The following is a 9,953-nucleotide window of genomic DNA, read 5'->3' as shown; positions in this document are numbered from 1 at the left end:
TCCAAATTTTGTTTGGTTTTTGTTTGGTTGTTTGGGGTTTTTTTAATCTGGAATTCACATAGGGTATTTGAGAAGCTTCCAATGTTCATAATGGGTTATGAACTTCTATGAAGTATCTGTGCATATACATAGACAAAATTTATGCAGTAACTTAAATATTAACTAGATAGGCATAAATATGCAACATCATATTTTCTGTAGTTGTAAGAAGGTGAGATGGCTGTATGGAAAGCTTTTACAGTACTTTGTGTCAAAAATAAATGGAAAATTGTGGAAATACCTGTCACAAATTAAATGTACAAATTAAAACTAGGGACTTGGGGTTATCTTTTATGCAGTTTTGGATACATGAACTATGATAATTAATGAAGTTTTCTGAATGTGCAGTAAAACTTCTAATACTTACTTAAAGTAACTTACCAGTATAATTTTAAAGTTTCACTAGTGTTATTAGAAGGGTAAAGCATTTATTTACACATGGCTTTACTATTCCCAGTACAGACATATGAAAGCAATGGCAGCAAGTGATTGCTGGGAAATACAATGTCACCTGCAAAGCAATCTAAATTCAGGGCAGTGGGTCAATTAATAAAGAAAAAGCATTGATACCTTCATGATAGGATACCTAGATGAAGGCTGGTAATTGCAAAATCAGCACATCTTTTTGGTTGGGTTTACTTTGTGTTCTAAAAAAATGATACTTGTTAAAAGGATGAGGACCTAGAGGTTTCTCAATGTCCTTATGCCAACAGTGATGGAATTCAATATATGCTGATAAGTGCAAGTTCTAGTTCACTTAATTTAGATTCTTGAAGTGATTGTGTGATTCATCTGTTTCAGATAACTCACATTTTAGACATGAATCATCAAAGACTGTGTTAGTGTGAGTTGTCAAAATTCATTGCTTGTGAGTCCTCATTGGAGCATGAAGAGTAAATTGTTTCCATTACCTGAGAAATACTTTCACAGTATTTACTTGTAGTTTGTTTTGTCTTGGTTTGTTCATGCCTCTCATTCCATATACTACCTAGTGATAAATTGGTTTAATAATTTGTCATGCATTGTAGTTAAAGATCTACTTTTATAGTCACAGTTCTGCACCTGGGGAGAGCAGTGGTCTGACTAGATGTAGGTTCATTAATAATACTGGGTTTTAATCAAATCCCAAACTCCTGCAGTTTTCTTTTAATGATTGAAAAAAAAAAATTAAAAAAATTAAGTGACTCATTCTTCTGGTACTAAGCTATTAGAGGCTTTTATTCAGTTGAATGACTGCCTAATGTAAATAATGCATTATTCACTTCTTATTGGTATTTTATGAGCACTCTATTAGCTTCATTATGGTTTCAACTTTAGTATCAAATATCATCCAAGTTCTTAAATAAATAAGTAGTACAGCTGCAAAGAAACTTTCTAATACTGTGAAACAGAATTCTGGAAGAGGCTGTAAAATATCTACTCTTGTAAGTTTTCTAAGGGAAACTAAGCAACCTGCTAACTCGAAGGTCAGATCCAGCCTTAAAGTTGGTCCTCCTTCGAGGAGGCAGGGAGGGTGGTGGAGCAGACCTTCAGAACTCCTTTTCAATCAGTTCTGCAAGTCTCCTACTTCTTAAATACATAATTGGGTATTTTCTTTGGGGATTTATTTTTGGTTTGGTTTATTACACCAAAGTGTATTGAGGGGTGGAAACTCATTTCTTGATGGTTTCTGTTAAAACTACAATTCTAATAATAAAATATATTAGTAAAAATTAGAATACTATGATTTTTTGCAAGTTATTGTGAAAGTGCTGATTTATTTTTTTCTGAATCTGAGGTGCAAAATAACAAGGCCAAGTATCTTGAAGTGTCCTGCATTCATGTGTACAGACCAAATAGAATAACTGTCTTTACCCCACTTAGGTATTTATGCAGGCATTTAGGCATTAATGTGGCTTTTTGTTATTTTCAAACTGTGTACTTAATTAATCACTCCTATTAACAATTTGCATACTGAAACTAGATTGTTAGGCAAGTTATGACACTCTTGTTTTTTAATAATGGAGTAGGGTGAAAGAGTACATACAAACTATGCATCTTGTTTTCAAAATCTGCGAAGTTTTTAGGTTGTATTAAGCTGCTTTTCCTGGAGATACTGACTAGCCTTTATCCTGTATCTCAGCAGGAAAAAGACCCTCAAACATACGGGTGCAGTAAATCTTAAAGAAGTAACTAGTAATGCAGTTTAGTTGTTCATATATGTAAAGCTCCAATCATATAGGAAACATTTAAAAAGCAAAATACACGAATGGACTTAAAATAATTATAAATATATTAACCTTTGTTTTATAAAATATGTATATATACATGGTAAGTTTTGGGATAAAATCTGCTCTTCTGTATTCAGTTTTCTTCCAGCTACATTCCATTTGCACCACAAGATATATATCAAGATACAAGACTTCTGAGTTGATACATGTATCTCAAGCTATGTTTTTAAACTAAAGTTCTAGCTGTTTAGTAATAGCAATTTTATAAAAATGTTAGTTATTGAAATAATAGCAGATATTGGAGATTTTAGAGGCATGTTGGAATTACACCAACAAGCAGAACCTGTCTACTGCAGAAAGTTCACAAAACCCCCCTCATAATCTGATGCTGATGTTCATTAGATGCGTTTACTCTGGGTGTGCCGATGCTTAGTATGTTCTATACTGTAGGGTTGTTCAAGCTACTCATAGTAAGTAAAGTAAAAATGACATAAAGTTATGAAGGAAAAAAACAAGAACAAATGTTGTGGTGAATTCTTTGTGTTTGGAGACACAAGGTTTGACTTCATTTTTCTCAGAAGGTTGATATATTATGTTATATATTATATTAAAGTACTATATTAAAACTATATAAAAAAAAAAACAAAAAGAAAAGAAATATCAGAAGGCTACAAAGAACAAAAATAGAATAGAATACATAACAAAATCTTGTGACTGCTCACAGCCTTGACACAGGTGGCTGTGATTGGTCGTCAATGGAAAACAATCCACATAGACCAATGGAAGATGCACCTGTTGCATTCCACAGCAGCAGGTAGTTATTGTTTACATTTCTTTCCTGAAACTCTCAGCTCCTCAAGAAAAGAAAAATCCTAAGAAAAGATTTTTAATAAAATATCATAGCTACAAACAAACAAATGAAAAACCCCCCACAAACTTCTGTGGACAGCGCCATCACAATTCAGCATCTGAATGAACTTTACTCATGCAAAAATTTGTAGTAGCCTAGTGAAAAGTACTTGCATTATTATTGATTACTACATTATATCAGAAGACTACAAAAGACATTGTATTATACAGTGTATTTCTGTCCTCAGTTCTTAAATTAAGGGGTAAGAAATCAGAAAAGAAAACAATGGATGAATGAGAAGGGGAGGATTAACAACCTACCACTGCTGAATACAGGGTATGTATAAAACTCTCATAGCAAATGCTGGGTTCCCAACATGTGTTTCAACAAGTTGTAAATGTCATATTAGTGTTCTTTTAGTAGGAATAAAATCTTGCTATCACTTACTCACAATGCAGCTCTACCACTAGGTGTCATGATGTGTATTTGGTGTCTAAATTATCTACAATATGCAAGCTTACTACCAAAATTCACCTGGGCTGTGTGCTTTTCCTCCACTATGCTTGGGAATTGTGTCAGGCTACATCTTTTTTTTGCTCAGAACTGATCCACCTCTTGGTATCAAGTAATAATTAAAAAAAATTATTCTCATATAATAGCAGATACTGCAGGTAATATGAGCTCTAGAGTCATTCTGATCCTGACTTATCTTTTTTTAAAATTATATTTGCTATGACTAATGTTATAACTCTCATATAAAAAGATTCATTAAAACTTACTTGTGTAGCAAAAAGGTATAGATCTTTGCCCCCTCAAAAATCTAGTTTTGTTTCTGAGCCTGATGAATTTTGTTACTGCAGTCTTGCAAATCAAGTAGGAATATGATGGCTTCAGGTTCTGATGCTTCTACCTGGCTTTTGCAGATTTAAAAATTCTTGGTTTGTTTTACTTGAGCCAATCAAGAAAACAGATTTTTACAAAATAAGTTAGATTGTGGATTAAACTCAGATCTTTTACTAATGAACAATAAACATCTGACTACTTTGTGATAAAGATTGGAATGTTATCTTTTTAATGCTATAGATGGTCAGAAATTGATTTCTTTTGATTTCTCCCCCTTTTATTCATCTGTTAATTTTTAATTTAAAGGAAGAAACACTTTAGACTTCAATCTCAATTTGCATAAGCTTTTTTGTTGTTGTTGTTGTTGTTGTTTCTGCCTTTTTTTTTTCATTTTTCTGTCTAGTTCTGCCTTCTGTAAGGGATATGCAAACCTGAAACATGGCAACAAGATAAATATTTTTATGGTGGCAAAACCAAAGACAGTTGGTTTTGTTTGGAAAGGCACAGAAACAGCAACTTAGCCCAGGGTTTTATGTGGCTGAACCCTGGCACTGTGTGAGAAGGGGAGGGTTTGTGCCCACCTGGGGCAGGAGGAGGTTGCAGTGATGCACCGTGGAACCTCCATGGCTGAACCTCCACAGCTGCACTCCCTGGCCCTCGTTCCTGCGGCCTCCCTCCAGGCAGCTCCCAGCAACTGCATCAGTTATCTGCTCTAATTCTAGACAGAAGAAAATATTAACGTCAATCTTCTTTGTGAGTTTTGCCTTTCTCTGAAAACAGCTCTCTCGGAGGGGAAAGGTGAGAGGGGAAATACGTTGGAGAGTTAGTGGTCCAAACTAGAGGGAGATGAGTAACAGCAGATGTGGGAAATAAAGTCAAGCCTCTTCTCTGCTGTGCTGCGGTGGCTGCCCCCTTCTCTCTGTATTTCTGCCAGCCTTTTTCCTTGCCTGAAGTCTCGCTGCCCGCAGCCTGCTCTCTCCAGGCGCTCTAGGAGCGGTGCAGACAGCGGCTCTCGGGAGCAGCTGAGAGTGGGCAGAGCACACTCGCCAGGCCGACCTCAACCCTACTCACAGACCGGTACAACCCCCGCGAAGCTGCTTTCCGCGCTTCCCGGGTCGGGGCTTCCTCCTCCGCGGTGCCGAGGCCTCGCCGTGCGGCCCGGCCCGGCTTGCAGTGGTTGGGGCCGGCGGCGGCCGCCGCGGCGGCGGGGTCAGTTCTCTTTAGTGTTTGCCGATGTTGGAGGCGTCTCCAAAGTGTCCCCGGGAAGCAGGTAACCGGGAGGGAGGGAAGGGGGCGGCTTCAGCCGCGATGTCCTAATCTCCGTCCCGGCTTCCCGCTCCTCCCGCCGCCGCGGCAGCTCCCCGGCGAGGGCTCTCCCGGCGCCCCCCGCCTCCCCGGGGCCGTGCGCCGCTCCGGCGGGGGGCGGCGGCGCCGACCCCGCCATCCACCCCGGGGCCCCGTCCGCCGCCAGGCGCCCGCCCGACGAGGGGCGCAGGAGGCGGGCGGGGGCACAGGTGGGCAGCGCTGCCATCCCCGGGGGCCGGGGAAGCCCCCTCTGGATCCCCTCCGCTGCTCCCCGCAGCTCCCCGCACACGGATCCGGCTGCCGGCGGCGGTCGCTGTGCCAAGGCCGGGCCAAGGCCGGGCTGTGCGGCGGGGCCGAGCTCGGCGGGGACCACGCCGGGCCTGCCCTGCCCCAAACCCCGGGAAGGAGTTCTGTGCGACCCGAACTTGCTCCTCGTCCCATGTCCCGCCCGGGCCTGTCGCCGTGCGCGGCCTCGGGGGCGCACAGTGGCCGCTCCGCCGCCGGCGGGGCGAGGGGCGCCCGGCACTGCTCGGCCGGTCAGCGGCGCGGACCTCACAGCTCAGCCGCCGTGTGTTTGTACGTGTGTGATAGTCAGCCCTCTCCGTGCACATCTTGCGCTGCCCTCAAACTTCGGACAGGGCCCTAAACTTTGCCATCAGTGCTGGGCTCTCCCACTCCCAAAATGGATGTCGGCATCTCTTCCAGCGATGGGCAGAGCCGTTTACCGGCCCTCGCCCAGCACGAGGGTTTGGGGGCCGTCGTTGAGGTGGGACCCAGAGACACACTGCTGTAAAGTTGCCTAGTCCAGGCTTCTCTTGGGTTGGGTGGGATTTTCCCGGTGTTCAGGTGTCTGGTAGGAAAAAGTACATCTTGATTACAGCCAGGCCTGGAAGTCACAGCCATGCTCTCATGGAGAAGTGTGGGCTGCATGGGCTTATCTGTGAGGGTGAATCCTGCAGCAAAGCTTGTAGTGCTCAGGGTCCCACCTGACAAGTCAGTGATACCCAAGCAAAAAATTACCCTGCAGTGTATCTGGCTGGTGTTGCCTTACGGCCAGCAAGCTGTTTCTGTGAATACCAAGACGTAAGCTTCTCAAGCCATGTTTGGAATGCTCCCTGTGTAACTACCATGGTGCTAAAAAAAAGTTTATGCTGTACAAAAGAGTAAATAGAGTGCTGCTGTTGTAGCCCCTCTCCTTGCATGCAATACTGCCTTGAGCAGTACTGAGGGATGTGTATGAGTAACTGCAGCATTGCAAGGCACAAGGAAGGCTGCTTGCTCTGCCATAGCACGGGATGGTTGAGCTGTGCTACTGTCAGGGAGCATACATTGGTGTATCTCGCTTGTGCTTACCAGTGGCATCGAGCTGCACAGGAGTAAGGTCATTCTAGGTTGTGTGGTAATTCCAGGTTACCAGTCTACACCAGTGAAGTAATACTAATGCATTTAATCCATTTGCTAACTACAAGGAGGTTCTGTATAGGCTTTGTTGTGACATTGCTACTTATATAAACAGTGCCAGGCTGTCAGATTTCTGAATGAAATAACTATTTTTTTTTTCTAGAAAGTCAGCAGCAGTATAAGATTTCCAGTACTGATTTCTAGCTGCTGAACCTTAGCTTTGACCTAAAAAAAACTCAGAGAGAGATTTCTGCTTCTGCCAGTCTTTGTGAAGATTCCTATTGCTGCTAGCAAGGAACAGGACTGAGGCTGCCTGCTTGTTTGTAGTTTTTGAGAGGAAAGGACAGTTCAGATTTTCTTTTCTTTGCAGACAACTTTTCAGCCATGTTACTCAGCTTGGGTTCTGCTCAACCTGGAGGCCAAAGTCTTTATGTATCTTTTTGCCAGCTCAACCTACCTTGTTCCCCAAGAATGACATCAAAATAATAATAAATTTGACTCATCTTAAATTCTGATTTAAGATAGTAGATTGTAAAGAAACTTTTAAATTTTACTTGCAGAAGAGCCTGATCAGAGGTGTTTTAATGACTGGACCAAGTTTAAATAAACATTTAACACCATCATCCTCTTCTTTGGGGGCAGAGGTTTGATTTTCCTCCACAGCTTTGTAAACTTCACTCTAACTCTGGTTTACACTGGTGTGAATGTAGGAAGTGAACCAAATACTATGTGTTTTATTTGTAAAGTGTCATGACAAATGACCTTGGGAAGGTTAGGCAACAAGCCATAGTGAAGCAGATCCTCCTATTCCAAGACTGGGTCTCTAGCCATTAGGAAAGGTGCACCTGTCATGCTCTATCTAGACAGTTTGTTTTGACCTGCCCAAAATATGTGGCTATTGATTTGTTAGTCTTTGAAAACACTAAAAACTCCCATCAATTATGTCCAGTCCTTCACCTCAAAATACATCTTCTTATGGTATTATTCCATTGGAGAGCTGCTCTTATAAAGGAAGTGTGTGGGTTTTAGTGCCATTTTTTTGGCATATATTTGACAGATACGGGCACAGATTTTTTTCTGATTGGTGTGCAAAGTATCTATTTCCTCATGCAGGTATCACTGATGTGCCGGGGAAGGACCTAACTCTGTATTTTTTCAGGATAACTGAAACAACATAACTTCTGTTAATGAGCCACCAGAGCTTCACTTTTCCTTCCACTGCTTACATTTATTTCCTATCACCAACAGCAAAATCTATAGGAAAAGAGACCTGTCTTTTACCAGAACTTATGGTTTTGTATTTATAATCGTTGTGTCACAAATAGCCTGTATTTTTCACAATAGTTCTTGAATTCTCTCTCCTCTGAAAAGAAGAGAAAGAAAGACAGGGGGTTCCATTTGGTTGAGGGGCATAGAGAGCAAAAGGCAGGGGTCCTGTGGGGGCAGGTCAGGGAATTGGGCTGGCAGTTTTGCTCAGGAAGGAAAGGATAGTAAATGAGGGGGAATGGAATTTGTGGGAGTGCATGACAAACTCTGAAGAGAGGAAATATAATCTAACTGTAGTGTAGTTAACACACATATATAATTTTTATATATATATATATATATATATATGTATGTATATAAAAAGTCAAGGGCTCTGCATTTAGGGGGGCTGCTCGTTGTCTGCTCATTGTCAGCACTGAGTCACAATTGCTATTATCCAAAGTGTGTTTGCATTAAAGGATCAAGAGTTCTGCAAGAATCTGAGAGATGTCTTCTCAGGCATTGCTCTGGAAAAATATTTAGAATAAAAGTTGCTTGTCACAACTCCTAATGTTAAAATGAATTTTGAAAAGCTATCTGTGGTAGTGTAACATTAAAGTCGCATCTATGTCTGTAACTGCTGAAGATTGTTCATACTTCATCTCAAGGGCAAGTGTTTTGTGGTTTTGGTTTTGTTTTGTGGGTATTTTTTCTTAAACTGGTAGTTGTTGGAGTGTTTCCCATTAATGAAATATGTCATACTGTGCCATATTCCATCTTTGCATTTGCTTTAGTCAACTATACATCTATACAGTACATCACTAGAATGTTACAAATTTATTTCTATTTAACCAAATAAAATCAAATTATGAAATTTAAATTTTTCCTAGTAAATAGCACTTTTTCATATTTAATTACTAATATTGTGACTCCACTATGCTTCTGTATTCCCATAATTTCTGATTTAGTCACCATTAAAATGATAGGAGGGGGCATTTTTTAGACTGCTTAGAAAACAGGCTTTGAGCTCAGATCCCCATTGGTGTCCCAAACCTGGTTATGACCAGCAGCCAATTATTATATCAAGTGTGGGTTAACCTCCTATCCTTAGATTCTGGAAGAAGTTAGCTTACTAAGATTTTTACCATAGTATCACGTGCTCAGTTGAAGGGTATGTTTACAGTCTCATCTTCTGAAAACTTCCAAAGGATCGCTGTGGTTCCACTTCCAGTTTCACTGTGAGCCAGCTTTGAGGAGGCTGTTTTGCCTCCAGGCTAAAGGAAATGTTTTTGAGTGTAGGAGACCAGATTTTCTTGAAAAGTTTCTTGCAAAGAAAATGGTCACCTGTTGGACCAAGAAAAGAGATGAGTAACCTAATTTTTATTTCTACTGCTTATTTTTTGCACCTGTTAGGTATTTGTGGTTCCCAGTTTCTCTTACAATGACCCCAGTTTAAAAAAGCAGTGTTAATCAAATATAAGGAAATATCAGTATACTAAATGTGCAGATTGATATCAGTAACTGGAATTGTCTGGATAAGTAACTGTCTGCAAGTGATAGAGAACTTTTTCCATGTCACACAGATAACACATCCATGCAACTGATACATTTTGAAGGATGAAATCAAGATAATGTTGTTCCCAAGGTGGGAATGTAGGCCTGGTAGAGGACAATGTTGGGTCACTTAGAAGCATACCCAGTTGTTCTGATGCAAACAAAATAATAATTAACACTCTGTAGCAGCTTTGGCTTTGTTAGACAGAGTAAGAACAAGAAGCAACCTAAAATTTCATGTTAAGTGTTAGTTCATATGTTTGTTTTACTTTTCCCCCTTCTGCTGGTCCTTCTTCAGTCCTGGATACAATGTTGTTTTTTTCTTTCCACACTGTGGAAAATATTTTCTCTGGTTTTTGTTGGAGGCTTGGGTATAATAGTATTTAAACCAGCCTGCTTTGAATAGTGTTTCATCTGTGAAGGCAATGTCCGTTCAAGGGGGCATTTTGCTCAAGAGTATATACCCAAGAGACATTCCTTTTGTACTTGTTTAGGCCCTGGGAATT

General features: G+C 40.8%; 1 protein-coding gene across 2 annotated transcripts in view; it reads left to right on the top strand.

The window, feature by feature from the left end:
* The first annotated feature begins 5,112 nt into the window (after positions 1–5,112).
* Positions 5,113–9,953, top strand: part of STAU2 (staufen double-stranded RNA binding protein 2) — a 168,636-nt gene continuing 163,795 nt past the window's right edge. For both annotated transcript variants that reach the window (XM_041413048.1, XM_041413046.1), the window contains exon 1: positions 5,113–5,212. The gene's annotated coding sequence lies outside the window, so the exon portion shown is untranslated. The remainder of the gene's footprint in view (positions 5,213–9,953) is intronic.

Source organism: Onychostruthus taczanowskii, unplaced genomic scaffold (assembly GCF_017590055.1).
Source record: "Onychostruthus taczanowskii isolate IOZ18803 unplaced genomic scaffold, ASM1759005v1 scaffold4, whole genome shotgun sequence".
NCBI lineage: Eukaryota > Metazoa > Chordata > Aves > Passeriformes > Passeridae > Onychostruthus > Onychostruthus taczanowskii.
Note: the sequence above shows the minus strand (reverse complement) of the source record. Positions and strands in the feature narration are given on the sequence as shown.